Here is a 10,083-nt window from a genome sequence, read left to right as displayed (position 1 = left end):
CTGTGAAACTCGGAGTGTTTTCTATTTTGGATGACTTTCAAATAGGGGAAGACAATGTTGACGAAATAATTATTGACTATGACTTGAAATGGAAACGCCTTATCAGAAGTATTTGAGCAAGATTTAGACAGGCTCAAGTTGCAAAGTTTCTCCAGTTTGATTAAAAATTAGATTACTAGCAAAGTAAAGGGAATATCTTTGTTTTTAATGCTATTTGTTGGACTTCTAAGTGGGAGATTTGTTATGAATGCGAAGTAAGAGTTCGTTTCATGCCCGTCTTTTCATATTCGAAGAGTTGAACATTTGTATAAATATGAGAGTGCAGACTGGATATTTTTAATTTTAATTTTTTGATAATGATTAGTAATATTATTACTCTGTTTGAAGGTGGATATTTGTATTGTTTTCTTCTGAATCTATTTTAATTTGCTGTTCGATAGTTTAACTGCTCTAGCTCTCCAAACACATCAAATAACACGTAATGAAAATAGAATCAATAGAAAACCTATGTTTAGAAATTGCTCAACTGAGCATCACCAGTAATCTCCACAAGAACACTGTCCTTGTTTAAAATGATGGTACCGATTGGCATCCCTCACAACAATTTGTCTTCCAACAATAGTGGAGATAAACTTGGTTGCAGTGTGACAGTCAGTACATACTCGAAGATTCTTCACGACTCTAATGGTTGTTCCAGGGGGTGTGTTTAACAATCCAAAAGCAATTGCCAGCTTCTCGCTATGGTGACAGAGAAATAGTTCTTTTTCCTCGTCCTCCACATCATTCAGTACAAGTCTCGGATTTGGAAAATATCCTGCTGCCTTCATCTCCCAAGACAGTTCATCCAACTTTGCATATATCTCTTGTGTCTGTGGGTGTGATATGTCTCCCACACAAAAAGCATGTACCATTCTCTGGTCTTCTATCCAACTACATCCGGGTATCTTTTTAATTCCTCTTTCTTTCATTAATTGTCTTACCATTTGAACCTCACTCCGTTTGCCCATTTCTGCATAGATATTTGCTAGAAGAACATAAGTTGCAGGATATCTAGAATCCAGCTCAAATATAAGATTCGCTGTAAAAACTCCCAACTTTGTATTCTTATGTGATCTACAGGCACCAAGCAAAGACGTCCACACAACCACCATAGGTTTTATAGGCATTTTAATGATAAAGTTTAAAGTTTCATCAAGATACCCAGCACGGCCAAGAAGGTCAACCATGCACACATAATGATCAAATGTAGGCATGATGTTGTAAGAGTCAATCATGGCGTTGAAGTATTCAAAGCCCTCATCCACTAAACCTGCATGGATGCATGCTATGAAAACACAGAAGAAGCTTACATGATCAGGATCTGTTCCAGAGCGCTTCATTCGTTCAAAGAGTTTGAGAGCTCCTTTGGAAAATCCATTTTGTGCGTGACCTACAATTATTGCATTCCATGAGACCACATCTTTTTGAGGCATTTTCTCAAACAATTTGTTTGCTATGCGTATGTTTCCACACTTCGCATACATGTCTACCAGGGAGCTTGCAACTACTACATCTGACGCAAACCCACTTTCAATTATGGTTTGATGGATTTGTATACCCTGTTCTAAAGCTCCCATTTTGGCACAGGCTGGCAGCATGCTTACAAAGGTTGTGGAAATTGGCTTTACACCTGCCAGTTGCATTTGCTTATAAGCATCCAACGCCTTCTCAACCAACCCATTCTGTGTATATCCTGCGATTATTGTATTCCACGAGATCACATTTCTTTGAGGCATTTCTTTGAAAAGCCTTAAAGCCTCCTCAAGGTCACCAATTTGTACATAACCCGCAACGATTGTAGTCCAAGAAACTACATCTCTTTGACACATTTTGTCAAAAAGTTCACGTGCCATCTCAATACTGCCACATTTTGTATACATATCTAACAGGGCATTTGCAACTACCCCGTCTGACAAAAAACCGCCTTCAACTATACTTTGATGGATGTTCATGCCCTGTTTCAGAGCTCCTACTTTGCCACAGGCTGGGAGTAAGCTGGCAAAGGTCGAGGAGTCTGGCTTCACTCCATCCAATTTCATTCGCTTCCAAATTTCTAAAGCCATATCCACAAACCCATTATGCGCATATCCTGCAATCATCGCATTCCATGAGACCACATCTTTTTGCGGCATTTCTCGGAAAAGCGTTAATGCCTCCTCAAGATCACCATTTTGTGCATAACCCATAACCATTGCAGTCGACAAGACCATATTCTTTTCAGGCATTTTGTCAAACAGTTCACGTGCTTCTCTTATTCTTCCACATTTTGCATACATATCAACTAGGGCATTTGTAACTACATCTGATAAAATCCCCCTTTCCATTATGCTCTGGTGAATGTCCATGCCCTCTTCCAAAGCTCTTAATTTGGCACAGACTGGGAGTACGGTGGAAAAGGTAAAATGATCGGGTTGAACGCCTGTATGTTGCATTTGATGAAACAAAAGCAATGCCTCTTGAGGATACCCAAATCTTCTGTTACCTGCAATTATGATATTCCACGAGATGACATCTGGTTCCATGATTTCGTCGAACACTCTGCGCGCATACACCAAGCTACTGCACTTGACATACATGTTGATAAGCTTATTTTGGAACACTGTGGCTGTAGCAAAACCAAAACCCATATGGGTGATGTGGGAGTGGATTTTCTTACCATCTGAAAGGGATTTCTTGTAAACGCAAGCATCCGACAGTTCAAAATATGTAAAACCTACAGGCGGGTTATGTGTGGTGAGGAGAATGTGGAGCGCCTCTTTCAACCGATCCCCTCTACTCAATGCCTTGAAATTGAGATTGAGATTGGCCGTGTATGGCATCGGCAATGTATGATTATAACTGAAATCAACGAAGTGTTGATCATTCTGCTTCTCATACAGTGACAATCAAATACTGCGAGTGTCTTCATCCTCAAAAGGGAATTTATGTTAATTTATTTATCTAAGTTAAAATAATAATACTTACTATTATTCACTTTCTAAATTAATATTTATTATTATTGTCAATCATACTTCGGCGCATAATGGGAATGCTGAAGATGTTTGGAATGTCTAGCAAATTGGTACTCTATTTAGCAAATGTTGCGAATGTTATTTGTAGAGTAATGTTTCAACAAAGATCATAGTTTCAAATCAATTATACATTTATCTATAAAGATTCAACTACAAATATAGCTTCAAATCAATTATGCATTCATTTATAAAGATCGAACTACAAATGTAGCTTCAAATCAGTTACACAATCATTTATAGATATTTGCTTCAACTAGGACAAAACCTCTTAGTCTTTCTATTTTAATAGATTGTTAGTTTGCTTTTCTAAAATATCTCATGGTGAAAGCTTACATATATTATCACTCTATATATTTAAGTATGATTGTAATACTTGAAATAGATCATTTGATTTAAGTTTACCATTTGAGATTTTGGGCATCCACTTATAGGATCCAACTGCAATTGAAACAAAACTTCTTAATTTTTCAATGTTGATAGAGTATTCATAGTTTTCTTTCTAAAAATATCCCATAGACATAGCTTTCATTAGTAATGTTTTGTGGATTAAAGTATGAGTTTAATGATTGAAACATGTTTGATTTGAGTTTATCATTTGAAATGTATTAAGTTAGAAAAGGGAAAATATTATGCTTAATACTCAATATAATTAAAAGAATATTATAAGTTTATGTAATTTTAGGGATGTATTGAAAACTATCCCAAATTGTTGTTTATGGAGCATTTTGCTGATCAATAAGTGGGGATGCATATTTATTATTAAAGATTTGAGATTCCAATAAAATTGGTTAGTATATGATAGATGAATGAATTGATGAGATATATTATTTTAGGTGAGTAAATTTTTACATTTTACAATCATTTCAGGGTAAGAAAATTTACAAAAAACTTCTCCCCACTTTTTATGTAAAAGACATGCATTTGAAACGGTAATTGAAGATCATTAAATTTTATTGTTTTCATGATGCAGTCACATCATTGGGTTGTCGACAATCTTGCATCACCCAATTTTTTTTCTTTTGGTTTAGCTTTTTAATGTTCATTTGGACAATTTTTTTATGTTGTTTTATGTTGTTGAATCATTTTCTTATGCAATCCTTATGGCATGGCTTAGACATCATGAGGATCCTATTTCTAGATTCACACCTTGTTCTGGTGTTTCTTGATGAATTTATTTTTAAGATTGGTTCAATTCTATATGAATTTCTTGTTCTAATGGTTAGGGTGGAAAATTGCGGCTTGCAATGAATATTTCTGACATACAATGATTAATAGCGCATTGTTCTATGTTGTAATATGTTTGATTGACCTTCTTGTATGTTCAAATGGCACAATGTGTCTATTTGGGGTAGTTCTTATGGATTTGGATAATGACCTATCTATGTAATACATTTCTTTTGTCTTAGAGATTAATAATTGAATAAAATGACTTTTGGTTGGCCATCTTGTATATAAGTAGTAGAGTAGTCCTTGTTTGAGTAGTGCTAGATGGCAAGAGTGCTAGGTGGTTAGAGGATATGGAGAGATTTAGTAAATTGAGTGTGTTAAAGTATCATAGTTTTAAGGGATTAACAATTGCAAAGGTATATGCCTGGTTGCAGTTGTCTATTGGCAACAATGATGTAATATTTGCACTTGCAAGCCAATTTAACAATAATCTAGTGAGTTTTATTCATTAATGTTGATTGCTTGTTAGTTAGTTTGGGCATTTCTATTATGGATGATGTAGCTGCAAGTTTAGATGTCTCTCTTAGGGATTCTCTTTCCTTGACTACATCAAATGGTATCTAAGCATGGTTTACATCATATTAGAACAAGCACGTAGAATCTGATGTCTCTGATTTGCATGCCTTGTTATTGTAAAGTGGCATAAGTTGAGGATTTGATCATGTTAGAGTAATAAGGAATTGTTTTATTATCTCTAGTTTGCTTAAGCTAAACTTTAGGCATATAATAATTAATTCTATTATAATTATTATCATGTAACCTAGGTTAGTTTCCTATTAGGGTTTTAATCTCTTTTATAAGGATTGATCTCTCTTTGTAACTAATATTTTTGATTAAATATCAATTTCTCTTTTGCGCATCAAGAATGTCTCCTCTATTATAGATCTCTGAATTTGAGCCTCTATAGTTTTGCTCCCCTCTTTCAGTGGTACATGTTTGCATGCAAGTGATTCTTGGGAGTTGTAGGTTGAGCTTTTCTCAACTTCAACATGGTAGCAAAGTTCTAGACTTTCATTTCCCTGTTCTCTTCATGAGAGATTTTGACTTGGTTTTCATATCTGATTTATGTAGAGGATTTTGTATTGGATCTTCTGGGGGGAAGGAGGTTCATTTTGGGTCACTTTGAGCCCAAACAAACATCACCGTTGAGCTCAAAGTGCCCAAAATGCCAATTTCCATTAAGATTTGTCCCATTTGAATAAAGTTGCAATTTGAGGCAAAATAAATTGCACCCAGTCTGTACGACCTAGGCACAAAAAATGATGCAGGGATATTTATTTTTCAAAAAAAAAATTTAAAGCATATTTATTGGCAATAAAATTTTTCATTAAAAAAAAATCAATCAAAATAAAAGGAAAGAACTTTTTTATTAAAAAAGCCCTTGCATGTGCTTTTCTAGGGATTTTTTTTTTTTTTTTTCCCAAAATATGGAGCACATCGTGGGGCCTGTGCATGCAAGACCTTGTACCTCTCATAGTCCCCATGCAAGGACGTTGTCAGTCACATTGACCCGTGCGCTCTGCGCCCAAGTCAACCACTAGTCAAATAGCCCAAATTTGTGCTTCTTTTAGGCGAGTGTACCCTTACCTGTGCCGTCCTCCTCTTCGACCTATGAGTAGTCCTTTGAGTGCCACATCAACAAATCAAGATGACAATTATTTAACTTTTTATCAAAAAATTAAAAAATCTCTTTATTAAAACTAGAGAATACTTTTTCAAAAAAAGTGCATGCATTTAATTTGGTGCATATTTTTTTTGTTTTAAATAAAAAAAAAATTCAAAGGGTGGCAACTTTACTTGTCAAATGGGAAGCATTTATTTGGGCATTGTGGGCCCATACTCTGTCAGCAATGGAGATGACAATCTTGCCACACGGTCCCCATTTTATGGCCCTTGTGCCAAAAGACCTCTATAGGCTTTGTTGTTTACAAAGAGGGAGGAGCTCTTTTATTATTAAAAATTGACACAAGCCTCAGATAGGCTGATGTAGGCCTTGGCCCTTATGCCAGTAATTGACTTCACCTATGCATGGGCCACATTAATGCACCTTTTATTGGCCCCATGTACATGTTGTTGTGCCAAGATCAATGACCACTATACCTTGGTTCATAGAAAAAGGTGAGCAACACTAATTGTACCATGGTTCATGGGATAACTTCCCTCCTCAAGCCCATCAATGCACATCCATCTCTTTGCATGACACATGGGGTGAGGTACACCAACGCGTAGGCCCATGAAATATGCATTTTTCTAAGTGCAAGAAAATTCCACCAAACATTGCCTGCCCTTGGAGTCTTGCCACACCACATGGGACAATGCACATATCCATGTGCCACATCAGTGCTGACATGTGCATGCTTGATAGCCATGTACAATTTTTGGACAAATGGCTTTGAGTTTTTTAGCCCCACGTTGCCAATTATGCCATGTCATCACTCAAGTTTTCATTGCATGGTGCAATGATTTGTTCTTGGGCAAGTTTGACATTTTTTTGACTGGTGTTTTTTTAGTTCTATGGTGGTTTGGCCTTTTTTTTTGATAGACTATTCAGGATCATTGATGGTATTGAATTTTTTGACCAGTTGTTTTATGGTTTGAAAGGTGGTTTAGGGCACTAAAGGTGATTTTTTTTGCCTTCTCACATGCATTTATGATCACCAATATTTATCTGACACTAACCCCTTACCATTTTTCCAACATCTGATAGCTTCTTGACGATAAAGACTTGTTTTCTAACAATAGTGGTTTCTTTGACATGGGGATTTTTCTAGCATTTTATCTTCTCTCGATGTCCATTTGACCATCAAATCTAGGATTGTTACTTGTTGAAATCAACACCTACATCAAGTTGAAGTTGATGAACAGTCAACCCCACAGCTCCCAAAAAATTACCTGCACATGAACACCTATTACAAAAGAGAGAGGCAAAAAGCTATGGAGGTAGGAATTGCCAAATCCATAGATGAAATATTCTTGATGAGCAAAAAAAAAGATTGCTATAATCAAAAGTAAAAAAAAAAAATTACAAAGAGAGATCGTCCTTATAAAGGAGATCGAAACCCTAAAAAGGTGTAACCTAGGTTGCATCATAATAATCAATAAAAGAAATTAATTATTGGATGCCTAAAGTTTAGCTTAAGCAACTAGAGTTAATTAAGAAATATCTAATTACTCTAACACCCCCCCTTAAGATAAACTTAGGAAGTAGCTAAAAACCTAGAAAATACTACTGAAAGTAGAAATGGGTCCCGATAAACAAGGCCTGATGAGGTACCCAAGCACAACCAAATCTCTGAAAAGAGGAGCAATAGAAAAAACCACATGGGAAAAACCCTACTCGAAAAAGAGATGGAAATAATGTTGAAAGAAACTAGTGAAGGACTAAAGAAGCCTCCAAACTAGGGAATGTCCCAGAAGATAGGAACAAAGATGATCATGTAGAACACCAATGAAGCATGCAGACACTGCAAAAATCTGTCAAAAGTAACTGCTGATCTGAAGAACCTCCACTGAAATAGAACCTGACTAGGTAGAGAAGACTATAATCTATATCAAATTAGGAGGCACACAAAGGAAAAGAAATAAACTCGAAGATACAGATGGCATCAAACACCAAAGCTTGAAGAGCTGATCAATCGAACCAAGGAAGCATGAGAAACAATAGAAGAACCCCCCCTAATGTAGACAAGGGTGAGGTGATAGATAACTAAAAAGTGGGCCAAAAGAATTGCTAGTCAAGGAACCACGATCAAGAAGCACAAAAGAGTACATATTTGTGTATTGAGGTGATCAATCTTAGACACGTCATGAGGCTAATGTCACAGAAGGGACACTCATTGGACAAAGGAAGATGGTAAACAAAGGCTAACCATCAACCCCCCATGATACTTTATCAGAATAGTGCATGTACAATAAGGCACAAGATATGGTGAGTCCCAAGAATACAATAATCTGTACGAGTGTCCTTTGATGACATTGCTTGAATCAAAAGGCAAACAACTGAAATGAAAAATACAGATTCAGTATGGCACTTTATCTCAATGCGTTTGCAAGAATGCATACAAATGATGTCAACAATGATCAGAAAAGGCATATGACTAATACAAAAGATAGTACAAGTCATGACAAATCATCTAAAGCAAATAAATTGATCCCCAGACCTGAAACAACCAAGTTATCCACCAGAATGCAAAAATGTAGAAGATTGAATAGAATGTGCCTAGAGTAGAATCTAGAAAAAAAACCAGCATCAGTAGAAAGAGCTCAGAAAGAACTTTCCAATGATATAAAGAATTCTCAAATCGGAGATCAGATGCTCAAGATATGACTCCCAGAGTGCAAAACTAAACTCCTAACTTTGATAGCAAAAAAAGCTATCAAAACTGAAAATAACCTATACAATTGTGACGGGCTTAGATTTAGCTTTCTGGCAATATCTTGTTTGCAAAAAATGAAGTCCGCATGCTCGAGATATGAGCAAAAAAGCGAAGGTTGGTCCAAACAGAGGCTGAGGAGGTGACAAAAAGTGGCGATGTAGTGCTGAAATGGCGTTGACGTCAACAAGTGACGAGCCCAAATTTGACGATCAAATGACTGTCGAGGCAAAAAAATGCCATAAAATGACCCCTATCAAAAAAAAAAATCCGACCGTCAGAAACAAGACAAAATGATAAAAAATTGCTATTGCTAGCAAAAGAGTCAGTGTCGAATTAGAAACTGGTGGCCAAAAATAATGCCACATGTCTAAAATCTCTCCATGCAACCAAAAGAAAAAATGCTGATTGGGAATCACTAATAATAACATACTAAATTTTGGTGGGCCCTATATCTAACGTAGAGTCGCATAGAAAACAACAAGGCATGGTAAAAATAATTACGCCCCTCTAATTGCAAAAGACCATTGATCATGCCCAAAAAATCAGCATGTCTAAGTACCCAAAATAATGGCCATGAGCACAAGCGTGAGAAAAGAAACACGTGTCCACAAACCCATGCATAACAGAGGGAGCCGTAACACATGCTGAAACCATGAAGATGAGAAGGATCAGTGCTTAATGTTTGCATGAACGATAGTGACCAAAAAGAAAGGTCAGATGGCATTGCGAGCCCTCAGGGACATTGGGTCAGAAAAGGTAGGGCCCACAACAGGTTCTCCCATCCAAAAGAGACAATGTGGCCTCCAAAAAACTATGAATCCTAATCACAGTAAAAAAAAGGTTACCATCCAAAACATAAGTCAATGTTTGTAAATGCTGAAACCGCTTCCAACTCCAAGAAAATGCTAGGGGTGACATGACAAGTCTGCATGGCAGAGGTCGAGCTGGCAGACCTGTCTGTGGCACAAGACACAAAATGCATGTGGCACATTAAATGAGGTGGGGGCATGGGCTGTAAGTAAATGCCGCCAAAAACTTTTTCATGCTCTCCAAAGGCCCATGGCAGGTTCAAAATCACTGGCGCGAAATAAAGGTGTGATCACCGAGCCACACAACACCATTGGCGAGGCCTAAAGACAAGTTTGAAAAACAAAATGTATTCATCTCCAACTCCACCAGAAACTTCATGTACCTATGACACACATGCGCTTGAAGGGCCACCAATCAAATCACCTTGGAGTCCCCTGTTAGTGTAGTTTTTTATTTTTCCTATTTTGCTAGGTTTTTCCTACACTTTTAATAATCTCGCTTAGGTTAATAAAGCATGTCTTATTAGGTGAATGGTTGTGAGGTGTCACCTTCCTACATGTGAGCATCCATTAGCTATCTTGGGAATATAATTTGCTATCTTTAGTCTGATAGATGGTTGC

At 36.8% G+C, this 10,083-nt stretch overlaps 1 pseudogene across 2 annotated transcripts; it reads right to left on the bottom strand.

Moving 5' to 3' along the window:
- Positions 1-472: 472 nt before the first annotated feature.
- Positions 473-2,943, bottom strand: LOC149541583 (pentatricopeptide repeat-containing protein At1g08070, chloroplastic pseudogene; annotated as a pseudogene). 2 transcript variants are annotated; one of them, XR_016355353.1, is made up of 2 exons: positions 2,696-2,811; positions 473-2,598 (listed from the first exon to the last, which is right to left on the bottom strand). The product of XR_016355353.1 is annotated as a pentatricopeptide repeat-containing protein At1g08070, chloroplastic pseudogene, transcript variant X2 (transcript). The 2 variants fall into 2 exon arrangements; XR_016355352.1 differs by having other exon boundaries at positions 473-2,943.
- Positions 2,944-10,083: the final 7,140 nt, after the last annotated feature.

The sequence above is a fragment of the Cupressus sempervirens genome, chromosome 8, assembly GCF_028749045.1.
Source record: "Cupressus sempervirens isolate cs-2001-9-10 chromosome 8, ASM2874904v1, whole genome shotgun sequence".
In the NCBI taxonomy this organism is placed as follows: domain Eukaryota; kingdom Viridiplantae; phylum Streptophyta; class Pinopsida; order Cupressales; family Cupressaceae; genus Cupressus; species Cupressus sempervirens.
The sequence above is the reverse complement of the archived record's forward strand: the minus strand, read 5'-3'. Positions and strand labels throughout refer to the sequence as shown.